The sequence below is a fragment of the Echinops telfairi genome, unplaced genomic scaffold (genome assembly GCF_000313985.2).
Source record: "Echinops telfairi isolate 266 unplaced genomic scaffold, ASM31398v2 ScPeMD7_7410;HRSCAF=8448, whole genome shotgun sequence".
Taxonomy (NCBI): domain Eukaryota; kingdom Metazoa; phylum Chordata; class Mammalia; order Afrosoricida; family Tenrecidae; genus Echinops; species Echinops telfairi.
The window spans coordinates 21,254,140-21,265,996 of record NW_022111310.1 but is presented as its reverse complement, the minus strand read 5'-3'; the positions used below and the strand labels follow the sequence as shown (position 1 = coordinate 21,265,996).

Sequence of the window (11,857 nt, the reverse complement as noted above, 5' to 3'; positions counted from 1 at the left end):
GGGTCCTCGGGCTCGGCCGGCTCCGCGGGCACCGCCGCCGAGTCGCGCCTCCTGCTCTTTGTGCGTAACGAGCTGCCGGGGCGCATCGCGGTGCAGGACGACCTGGACAACACGGAGCTGCCCTTCTTCACCCTCGGTCAGTCCCGGCGCCGGCACGGCACACGAGGGGTCCCACGGAGACCCGGCGGGTGGGGGCACCCTGGGGGTCCCGGCCTCGCTACCCTGAGCAAGGTTGGGAGAGGGCAGCCGAGGGGCTCCGGGCGCACAGGTGGTTGGAGAGGCAGGTGGGGCAAGAGGACGGAGAGCGCCCGGCGGGCGCCCGGGATTGTGACCCCCTCCCGCGGTGGGGAGCTATTACCAGGACTTTGGGTCTTGGTGGAAGCTGAGCGCAGGCCAGACCCATCGCGCACGATGGGGCTGGGAGCTGTCCCCAGTTCTGGGTCCAGGCGCCCATTGCTCCATCAGCCATGGTCACGGGCTACCGCCGGTGACCGTCCCCACAACCCCACCTCTGGAGTGTTGTGGCTGCCTTGGCCCATAGAATCGCCGCGAAGTAGTTCCAGGTAGACGCAGCCGGCCCATGAAAGCCCTTGTTTGTGCTTGGGCTGTGTGACCTTGGGCAAGTCGCTGAAAGTCTCTGGGCCTCAGTCTTGGCTATCTGTGAAATGGGGCTGGGGAAGATAGACTGATTTCGGAGGACTGGGGCTCTGCGGCCAAGGCTGCCACTTTTAGATTCTCCCTCGTCCCTCGTTGCCCATGTTTGATTTGTTAACCTGTCTTCGCTCGCTCGCCGGGCTAATAATAGTAATAATAACTTAAAGACGGCAGAAGGAAGAGAAGAGGGGAAAGGCGAAGGTGGGGTGGAGACGGGGAGGGGGGCACCAAAGGAAAAGTTCATCAGAAAGTTCGCAAGCAGCTTCCTGCCTGCTGGTTCCCGGCGCGAATCCCGGCGGAGTCGGCCCTTGAGTGGAGCTGTGGGAAGCGCGGCTGATTTCCCACTCGGGTAATTGATAGCTTAATTATCTCCGAGAGCGTTTACAAAAATGTTGTTCCCCCTTAGCTCTGGCGCGCGCTGCTCTCTCGCTCGCGGTCCCCTCCCCTCTGGGGGCGCGGGGTACGATTGGCTGCCAGAGTCTGGCCAACAACAGCGCCCAGGCTCGCTGGGAGACTCGGGAGCTCTTCGCGGACCCGGCTGGAACATCGCGGGGGTGGAAAGGGCCCTTCGCAGTCAGCGCCTTCCCAATGCTGACCGCGACCGCCCAGGTTAACTCCTTGCCTGCTAGACTCCAGAACTGGGAACTCGATATTTAGCGGTTTTACGACTTCTCCTCACTGCTAGTCTCCCTTCATGCTGGCAACCTCTGGGGTCTGAGCAAATGCCCGGGTTTGCTCTTGCAGGTGGAGCCTGAGCCTTGAGGTTGCTGGCCCTTAGGCTCTCCCTAGCTGGTTGGAACATGGGGCGAGGGGGGCTTCCTTGGAGGGCTAGGCAGGAGAGCGCCTTGCTGGTTCTCTGGGGACTTTCCGCTGAGGCGGCGCGTCTGGGGAAAGACGCACCTACAAATCCACATGCACATACACTCAAGCATACACACGCACTCACGCACATACTCAAGCTAATGAGTGCACGCGCGCGCGCACACACACGCATACACACACACAAACACACACACACACACACACACACACCACCACCACCACCACCACCACCACCACCACCACCACCAACAACAACAACAACAAAGCAACCTTCCCCATGTGCGATGCGATGGGACCTGGGCTCTTTAGGGAGCTAACCTCAGGTTCAGGACCTACCCCTGCTGCCTCTGGGGACAGAAACACAGGTGGTCTCTGTTAACAGTTCCAATCCCATCCTTATTCATCCACTCTCCCTGCCTTCTTATTCCAGGGCACTCAGAGATCTGGTCTAGGAGGTCCCTTAATGGCCCTTTCAATGATGGCTAAGGGCACTGTGTGTGTTATGACTGGGAAGGGAATGCTCAAGAGCATCCCTGTTCCCCCAGGATGTGGTACACTCAGTCCACCAGTTGTAAGAGTTTTCCTCCCCACCCTGCCGTACCCCCAAATTCCTGGGGCCAGTAATGCCTGCCTTTCTAAACTTTGATTCTCAGGAGACACTAGGTTCCTGGGAGGCAGGGCAGGTTGAGTGTTGAGCTGGAAGTCTTGAATCCCCCACTGGGAGTCTGCCTTTACATCCTCTCCTAGAGCTTTCTACCTTCTCTGACCCACACAGCCCACAGCTGCTAAACCTACCCCCTGGGGACAGCCTGCTTTTGAGTGGTGGGATGCTGACCTCCTGGGGGAACAGTGAGCACTTTGGGTGTCCTCCCTTCTCCCCAGAAAGCCCTGGACTGACAGCCCAAGGCACTCCCGCCAGGATTTGGCTAACGAGGTAGTTGCCAGATGGCTGGGTATAGCAGGAGCTGTGTAGGGAGATGTGGGCTTTCTATTTGTGTTGGTCTTCGACTGTTTGCATGTAAACATGGAGTGCACAATGAGCTCTGGGAGGGCCAGGCTGGCTGCAAATGAGGGTGGGGGTTGCAGTAGAAACCCTTTATGGCTATCTCTTTCCCAGGGTCCCTGGGCAACCCTATCCCCCACCAGACCTTCTAAATATGCTCACCTGCCATTTGCCTCCTAGCACTTGTCTCCAGCAGGGTGGATGAGCTTTCAAGCTCACCTTGTAGGTTCAGGGGATTTGGAGATGAAAAGTCAGGCTAAGTCAGTAGAGGCCAACCCCACCAGTAAAGGGGTGTGTGGAGCCACCGCTAGGGGGTGATGGTGTCTGCCAAAGCCCCGGCCATGGCCATGGCGGCATTTGGGGGCTCTGGAGCTAAAGGCAGTAAAATGTCTCTTAGCACGAGAGGGAGCAAATTAAGTAATATAAGGTAGGGCTCCTATTTTATTCTAAGCCCTACTAGGGGACTGCAAGGCAGTTTTGCACATACTGACCATCCTCATCCCCACCCACCAAAGCCACCTTCCTACCTGGCCCTGCCTTCCCTCCCTTTGGTCTTCCCTGTTTGAGCTTATCCATTCTGCTATTGGAATGCCCAGACGAAAAAGACTTTTCTTCTTGTCTCTCCTTCTAATATTTCGCCTCCCTTTGTCGAGTTACAGCTTTCTTTATATAAATGGAAGTTTCCTCTCAGAGATGATAGCTCTGCTAATTTTTGGTATCCGGGCCTCTTTAGAATCTGATTATAAGTCAATGACATTGACAAAGTGAATTTCCCTGAAAGTGATCAAGGAATAGCAAATAGTTATTGCATTTTTAATGCACTACTAAGAGCTTTACTCTGGCTCTTTATTATTTAATGTCCATAAAAATATATGGAGCGGGCACTCCGGTTATTCCCATTTTACAGATTAGAAAGCTTTCTCGGACAGGTCACGTGCCTAGTCCAGAGTCACATGGTGAGTAGATGGCAAAGCTTGAACGAGAATGTCAGTCTCCTGACACTGCCATTTGTGATCATTGCTACAGTGACATCCAGAGTCAAAGAGGTCTTGAGAGATGATTCTGTGCTTGCATGGCCGGGAACTAGGTCCTGTGAGAAGACACAGAAATCACCAACATACCAAGAACCTTCCTTCAAAGGCATGCCAGCAACCTCGGTGAGCATTTGAAATGGAGAGCTGAGATAAATGACCTCCGATGACCCTGCTAACTCCAAGTTCCATAACTCATGGAATGTCAGAAGGAACTCTATGGATGCTGTGACCCCAGGGAGAAACGAGATCTCCAAAGACTTCTCAGAGAGCAGGGAAGACTTCCTGGACAGGACCGAACCTGAGCTAGGCCTCTGAAGGACAGGTTACTTTTTAATCAATAATCAAGAGAAGGGAAGTCAGATGCTTCAAGGCAGCTTGGCTGTTTGGGAACTTATTGTTGCTTTAGCAGTTGGAAAGCTCAGTCCTGGCTCACTGTGACCTTGAACAAGTCAACTCTCCTCTTCAAGCTTTAATTCTTTGTGCTGCAATATGAGTGGGTAGATGAGCCCCAAAATAATCCCTTGGTGTAAAGAATCTATGAACTTGCAGTGCCCTGACCCGCTCCGTGACTCTGACTAGCTCCTCTTGCTTCTCCCTGTCTGTTTCCCTTTCCTGTGACATGGGGGTGTGGGGAAGAACTGATTGAAAAGAAAGGATTTGAATAGGAGCAAATGGCAGCGCAGGGTTTCTGAGGTGAACCTGCGTGTGTCACTCAGTCCTCATTTACTCCCCAGGCAGCCCTGAACTTGCATGGCATGTGACTTTAGTTTTAATGCCCACAGGTAGGAAATGTCACCCTGGGCTCAGCCCTATCCATGCTTGCTAGTAGCCTACCTGTTTACTGCCAGCCTTGATTCAGCAAAAGAAGGGGAAACAGAGGTAGCATTGAGTAAGCATTCCTTGTCTGTAAATGTCTTTGTGAATTCCTTGTCATGTAAATCAGGCAGGGGAGGCCTGGTGCTCTGTGTCTGGGGAGGAAACATGAAGGAGAAGCCATTTAGCAGTGTGTCTTCACATGCACTCACATGACCTGAAGGTCTGGCCCCAAAGAAAGCTGCCTGTTGCAGCTGACTGGCCTGGGTGAGAGAGACAGCCACCCTCTGAGAAGTCAAGTTGGGGGGTTCAACACCAAATCCCAAACCAAATTCATTACCAGTGACTATATGTATACTCAGAGTGACCTTCCAGAACAGAGTGGAACTGTCCGATTGGTGTTCCACGGCTGTAGTCTCTATGGAAACAGACTGCCACATCTTTCTTCCATGGGGTGACTAGTGGGATCAAACCACCAACCATCCTTTTGGATTCCTCTGATTCAACACCCAACAAAAACCAAGCCCACTGCCTCTGGTTGATTTTCCACTCATAACAACCCTATAGAATGGACTAGAATGGACCCCATCGGGCTTCCAAGGCTGCAGGATGCCCACCTCTTTCTCTTGCAGTCACTAGTAGGTTCAAAATACCATCTTTCTGGTTAGCAGTGGAGTGCCAGCAAACCTCCTGGATTCAACACTCAAACAAACAGCCCAAACTACTGCCATCTTTTCGCCTCCGACTCATAGTGACCCTATAGGGCAGTAAGAACTATTTCCTGAAGAAACCTTGTCTTTCGCCTGAGGAGCAGTTGGTGGGTTCAAATTGCTGACCTTGAAGTTAGCAGCCCAGCATCCCACTAAGCCACCAGGGTTCCTCTGTTCAACACTCACGCACATGCTGCCATGGAGCCGATCTCAACTCTTAGAGACCCTGTAGCACAGGACAGCACTGCCCCTGTGCATTCCTGAGACAGTAGCCGTTGGTGGGAGTAGACAGCTGCATCTTTCAACTCCTGTGGAGTTGCTGGCGGTTTTGAACAGCTTCCCTTGTGGTGCAATAGAGTCCTTCAAATACAGATACAAATGGATACCCAGGAATGCAGTGTGGAGGAGCGAAAGACCAGGGACCAGGTTGGAAGTGTTGCCAAAGCAAGGGAGTTATGCTTCCAGGAAGGGCTGGCAGAGCTTCCTTCACATACATGTCCACATGAAACAAGGAGCCTACCGCCTAGTTCTAAGGCATGCTCTAAGAGTGCAAGCTCGGGGAGTCCCGCTCCCTGGATGTGTCCCTTGCAGCTAACAACTAAATGTGTTGTTGACTCTTAATAGGGGTCAGAGCCTCATCAGAGAGAGCCTTTGAGCAGAGGCTAGAGACTGAGTTAGCTGAAGGGGTCTATAGGACAGGGTAGAACTCCCCCTGAGGGTTTCTGAGCCGATGAATCTTTACAGGAATAGAAAGCCTATCTTTCTCCGTCAGAATGGCTGGTGGTTTTGAAATGCTGACCTTGCATTTTGCAGTCCCAAACGTAACCCATTGTGCCACCAGGGCTCCTTTGGAGAAAGGGAACCTGGCCACAAGTAGCTGTTTGCTACATCTTCTCCTGGGCTTTCAGGGCAAAGGATGTTCATTAATTCAATGCCAGCATTCTTACTTGTATGAAAGAGAAATGTCAACATGAAGAAAATGGAAAATTTGATGCTATAAATGGTTAGGATTTGCAAAAATATATTTTTCCCTCCTTTGGGGTGTCAGGGCCTTTACCACTAAATAAGGCATCTGAGCAGTGCGCCACCTTCAAGGTCCCATCAGCTGTGATGGTCGCTGTTTCTGGAACATTGTAAATAAGAGTCTCAGACTAGGGCAGTTAGGGGTCATTAATCTGAGCCTTCTGCCATATCCCATTCCCTGCTTGTGTTCTACCTCTTTCTTTGTAGCTCAAATCTAATGAAACCTACTTACTTCCCACCCAGGGCACAGAGTAATGTATGGTCTGCCCTCACCAAATGCTATGTTGCTCAGAGTAATGGAGTAGGCAGAGAGGATTCATTTCTGCTCTTTTCTATTGACAGTGAGGATATTCCTGCTCCTGCTCACACTCACACTCACTGTGACGCAGAGAGACTCCATAGGACACAATCAAGTTCACAGTGACTCTGTAGGACAGAGTCCTACCTCTGTGCGTTTCCAAGGCCGTCACTCTTTACAGGAGTAGAACGCCTCCTCTTTCTCCCAAGAAGCATTTTTTTGGTTTCCAATTGCTGACCTTGTGGTTAGCAGCCCAACACAGAACCCAGCCTGTACATTTTTTTTTGGAAGTCTCATTTTCCTCACTCAGAGTAGCTGGTGGCTTTGAACTGGAATGCTTATTCCCTGCGCCATCAGCCCACCTTCGTCTCTGCTATTAGAGGGCCTTACATTGGTTGAAGGCCGGTCAGAGTTGCTGTTTGTGTGGGCAGCAAGGCCAGCTGAGGCAGCATGGCCCAGAAAGCTTTGGTGCTACTCAGAGCTTGGTCATTTTCCTGAACAGGGGCCCTCCAGTGACAAGATCATTCTGTAGGCTTAATTTTACAGCATGATTGGCCTCTCCCCACCTTCCTTTGTTGTAAACTAGGCGGAGGCTGCCTTGGGATGGATTCTGACAGTGAACACTTTGGGATAAGTATTGGAAGTAATGGATAAGTGATGGCTTCCAAGCACCACACACGCATTGAGCTCATCCAGGAGCAGCCCCTACCTTCCTGGATGGAAGCATTGAGGCCCATGCCAGGGAAGGCAACCAGCCAAGGCCACACAGTGCACGCTTGAATGCAGCGGTCTTGAATTTCACCTTAACCACAACAATTTCCATCCACACTCGATTGAAACACATTTCAGTGTTTGCCACTTGGGTGGACATCAAAAAGTATACCACTCTCTCCTCCTTTCCCTTGCCAAAACAAACAAAAATACCCCAAACCACAACAAAATCAACCTAAGAAAAATCTCCCTAGGGAAATGGAACTTGTTCTCTTTCCCAAACAGCCAGTTGGCTGGCTCGGATCCCTCCTGTCAACCGGGGCTGTTGGGGTCCTGAGGGAGAGAACGCCTCATTACCTTTCTTCTGGCAGCTTTTCTTGTGGGGGTGGGCAGAAGAATCCTGGTCTTTTCCAGGAAGAGTTTAACCTTGTGCTAGAAAGTAGAACGATGCTCCCTTTACCGAGCTCCTACTTCCCCAAGTTCTCACACTGACCAGCTAGTGGCAACAGAAGATTAACTATAGCAAGAGAGCTGGTTTCTCTCTTTCTTCCAGGGGAGCTTGCAGCATCTCTGCCCCGAAAGGAGGCAGGCAGTACTGCTCGGCAGCACTTGTTCCAGTCTCCATTGCTGGCTCTCTCCTCCCACTGGCTTTCTCTGATGCTAGTAGTTCTTTGGGACAATAGCCCCAGCCAAGACCTCCCAAGTGATTTGGGGTCAAGGGCAGTGATGCCTATACAATGGAAGATTCAGGACTGCGGCTTTCTTACTGGCTGCAGAGCTTCGAACCAGTTCAAACCAGTTCCGTCATGGCCAAGGATACAGACTTGAAACAGACCTGAATTTTAAAATGTGGGTGAAGCAGAGCAACAACTCCAACGGGGAGAAATGAGGGTTGAATCCCTGCAAGGGGAAGCTCTGATGAAGTGAAGTGTGAGTGCTTTCAGGGGGAACCACACACATTCAAAGGGTGCAGTGGTCATTTTGCATCAGAATTGACTTGATGGCAATGGGTAGGGTTTTAGCCATGAGGGAAAACCACTTCTCCATCCCCCTTGTCACTGTGTCTGGGGGGGCCAGGCCTCAAAACTCCTCTGTTTCTGTTCCAACCATCAACTCGCTGGCGCTTCTGCCACTAGCCTTATCCTTCCCAACCCATCCTGTGCACCTGGAAAATAGGGCGATTTTGTTAAACATTCCAATCTGCTCATGACTTTCATCTTGTACCTGACTTCACTGCTTGCCCCTGTTTTTAGGATACAGTGAGAGCTCATTGGGGCACACAGCATCCCTGGTCTGACTCCTTCAGGCTTACCTTATACTAAAACCCCTTCCTTCTCATTTAAGAACTCCTGGGGGCATTCTCTCTCCTCTCTCAAGACCGAATTCAGGCATGGCCTTCTCTCTGAGGCCTTTCCTGGGCATTGGAGTTGAACAATCTGCGTGTCGGTACTCGCTGTTAATATGAAGACTGCTATGGTGGCATCATGGTTATGTGCTGGGCTGCCAACTGTAAGATCGGCAGTTTGATACCACCAGCCACTCCGTAGGAGAAAGATGGGGCTTGCCATTCCTGGAAAGAATTACAGTCACAGAAGCTCACAGGGCCAGTTCGTCCCTGTCCTGTATAGAGGGTTGCTATGCGTCAGCACCGATTCAATGAGAGCGAGGGTATGTTTTGGTTGTTTGTTTCTTTAAACTGAAAAGGAGCCTGGTGGCCCAGTGGTTAAAGCATCCGCTGCTACCTTCAAGCTTGGCACCTCAAACCCACCAGCTGCTCCATGGGAGGAAAATGTGGCAGTCTCCTTCTATAAAGATTTCCTATTGTCGCCAAGTGGCTTCCAACTCATAGTGCTGCTCGGTAGGGGTTCCCAGACTGTCAATTGTTAGAGGATCAACAGATGGGTACTAACTGCCGACCGTGAGGTCAGACACTCTAGCCACCAGCCCTGGAAAACCTTAATTTGTCCTTGAGGGTTGCTCTGAGTTAGAATCCACTCAACGGCACCTAGTTTGTATGGCTTGAGGGGTTTTTTTTATACCAATGGGATATCCCTTTAAGAAATGTGGAGTACCTACTATGTGCCAGGTATATTCTTGGGAGATTCGGACATATCAGGAAAGAAAACAGAGATTGCTGTCTGCATCCAGAGAATTTATATTTGCACGTGTGTGTAGTAGAATGGAATCTATAACAATACATATAATAAATATGCAAATTAGATGCAATGTGAGAAAGTGATAAATTCTGGGGGAAATTTTAAAAAGAAATGTGGAGATGAAGAGATTATTTTTCTTTTAAAAATAATTTTATTGGGGGCTCTTACAGGTCTTTTGTTTAAATCATTTTATTGGGGGCTCTTACAACTCGTCACAATCCATACATATATCAATTTGTACATTTTAATGTACAATTACAATCCATACATATATCAATTTGTACATTTAATGTACAATTTGTACAATAAGCACATTTGTACATTCATTGCCCTCATCATTCTCTCAAAACATTGGCTCTCCACTTAAACCCTGGACTCCCTGTGTTTCCAGTTCCTTTCTGTACCGGTGTACATCCTCAGGTCTAGCCAGATTTTTAAGGTACAATTGGGGTCAGGATAGTGGGGGGAAGGAACCATTTAAGAACTAGAGGAAAGTTGTGTGTTTCATCATTGCTACACTGCACCCTGACTGGCTCATCTCCTCCCCACCCTTCCATAAGGGGATGTCAAGTTGCCTAAAGATGGGCTTTGGGTCCCCACTCCGCACTCCCCCTCATTCACAATGATATGATAGTTTGTTCTTTGATGCCTGATACCTGATCCTTTAGACTCCTCATGATTGCACAGGCTGGTGTGCTTCTTCCATGTGTGCTTTGTTGCTTCTGAGCTAGATGGACGTTTGTTTACCTTCAAGCCTTTAAGACCCCAGATGCTGTATCTTTTGATAGCCGGGCACCATCAGCTTTCTTCACCACATTTGTTTATGGCTCTTACAGCTCTTCTAACAATCCATACATCAATTGTATCAAGCATATTTATACAAATGTTGCCATCATCATTTTCAAAACATTTTGTTTCTACTTGAACCCTTGATATCAGCTCCTTTTTCCTTCCTCCCCGACACTCCCACTGTCGTGAACCCTTGAGAATTTATAAATGATTATTTCCATATCTTACACCATCCACTGTCTCTGTTCACCCATGTTTGTTGTTTTTCCCCCTTGGGGGGTGGGAGATTGTTTTTCATGTTAAATAGGGCAGTGTGAGGGGCACATACTGAGCATTTCAGATTGGCACAAAGAAGGGAAGCAGATGAAGGAGTTAGCCACATTGAGCAGAATAGAATTCCCAGAGGAGCAAAGGTCCAGCAAACACCGAGTCAGGAACAGCCTGTGATGTTTACGACATAGCAAGCCGTCCAGTGTGACCAGAGCGCCATGAGTGAGAGAAGGGTAGGACGGAATGGGTCATCGTGTGTCAGAATTGACTGGATGCTCACTGGGAAGAACAGGGCTGCCGGGTCACGTCGGATTGCTCAGCCTGTTTCAAGACCTGCACAACCTTTGACTCTGATTTAAAAGGCAGGCCAGGCAGGTTTCAAGCAAGAGATGCCAAGCTCTGATTTATGTTGGAAATCATTACTCAGGCTGTTGTGTTGTGAATAGATCTGGAAGCAGGGAGCCCTCTTGGGGGTCTCTTCCCATCAGAGACGATGGAAGCTTGCAGGAAAATGAGAGCAGCCCTTACTGCACTTCCTTGTTTTCTTGTTTGTCTTCTACCACTTGAGCCTGAGCTTCTTAAGGACAGGGGTCTACCCAACATGCAGCCCGCTGAGGCACAAGGACACCTTGGGAAGGGAGCTGGGCAGCAGAGGGGAGGAGAGGCGCTGCCACTGACTACCCCTTTGACTGGATGTTCTAACTCTTCACTGTCGCTGCTGGCTATGAAAACAGCTACCGTTTATCATCATCCTTTATCTCTCTGCTTCCATGTGGGTGAATATTCCATCTCATTGCCCTGATACTGAGGAGTTAATCTGGTTCATCCCATGTTACAGGTGATCACTGAGGCTCAGAGGAGTTTGGGGATACCCCACAGTCACATAGCCATTGTAACAACTGAGTTAGGTCCAAGCGCTGGTCCCAAAGCCTGCGCTTTTTATGCCCTGCATGAGGCACAAAACTAGGAAATCGAGTGAGTTTCCCTGTCTCTGCCAACCTTTTACTTCTCATCTCTTCGTCCTCTCATTCCTGAGCGGAGCAGGCATTTCTTAGATAGGAACTCCAGGTGTGCAAGCCTCGCAGACCCGAGAGACAGATCACCTTGTTTCTGTGCGAACAGGAGGTGACTCAGCGCCCTCCCAGGCCTTGTTGTCGTGCTGCTGCTTGCTTGCCAAGAGAGCACTGGGCCTTGTCCCATTTCTCCTCTTGATATCCCTGCCCTACCTGACCATCAAATTCCTGTCCCTCCTGCCTTTATGATTTCCTTCCTCCTCCTGTCTTTTCCCTCTCACCTGCCCCCTCCCTTCCCTCCTGTCTGCCCTCTCACCAGCCTTTTGCTCTTCATCTCCTGCCCTTGCCTTTCCTTCTTCCCTAAACTTAGGGAGGTCCCATCTGGTACTAAGGTGTAGTACTAGGGGACTGACTGTGAGCTAGACCTTGGGTGAATTGAAATAAGCTTTCTGGAAGTTGTCAGGGCATCAACTGTTTGACACACAGCCCCTACTCGCCTATGCACATTTTCTTGTCTGGCCTCTGCTGAATCCCATATTGAAAGATATCCCCTACTGCTAT

General features: G+C 50.1%; 1 protein-coding gene across 1 annotated transcript in view; it reads left to right on the top strand.

Moving 5' to 3' along the window:
- Positions 1-84: 84 nt before the first annotated feature.
- Positions 85-11,857, top strand: part of ASTN2 (astrotactin 2) — a 1,157,183-nt gene continuing 1,145,410 nt past the window's right edge. The window contains exon 1 of the mRNA XM_045296567.1: positions 85-136. The gene's annotated coding sequence lies outside the window, so the exon portion shown is untranslated. The remainder of the gene's footprint in view (positions 137-11,857) is intronic.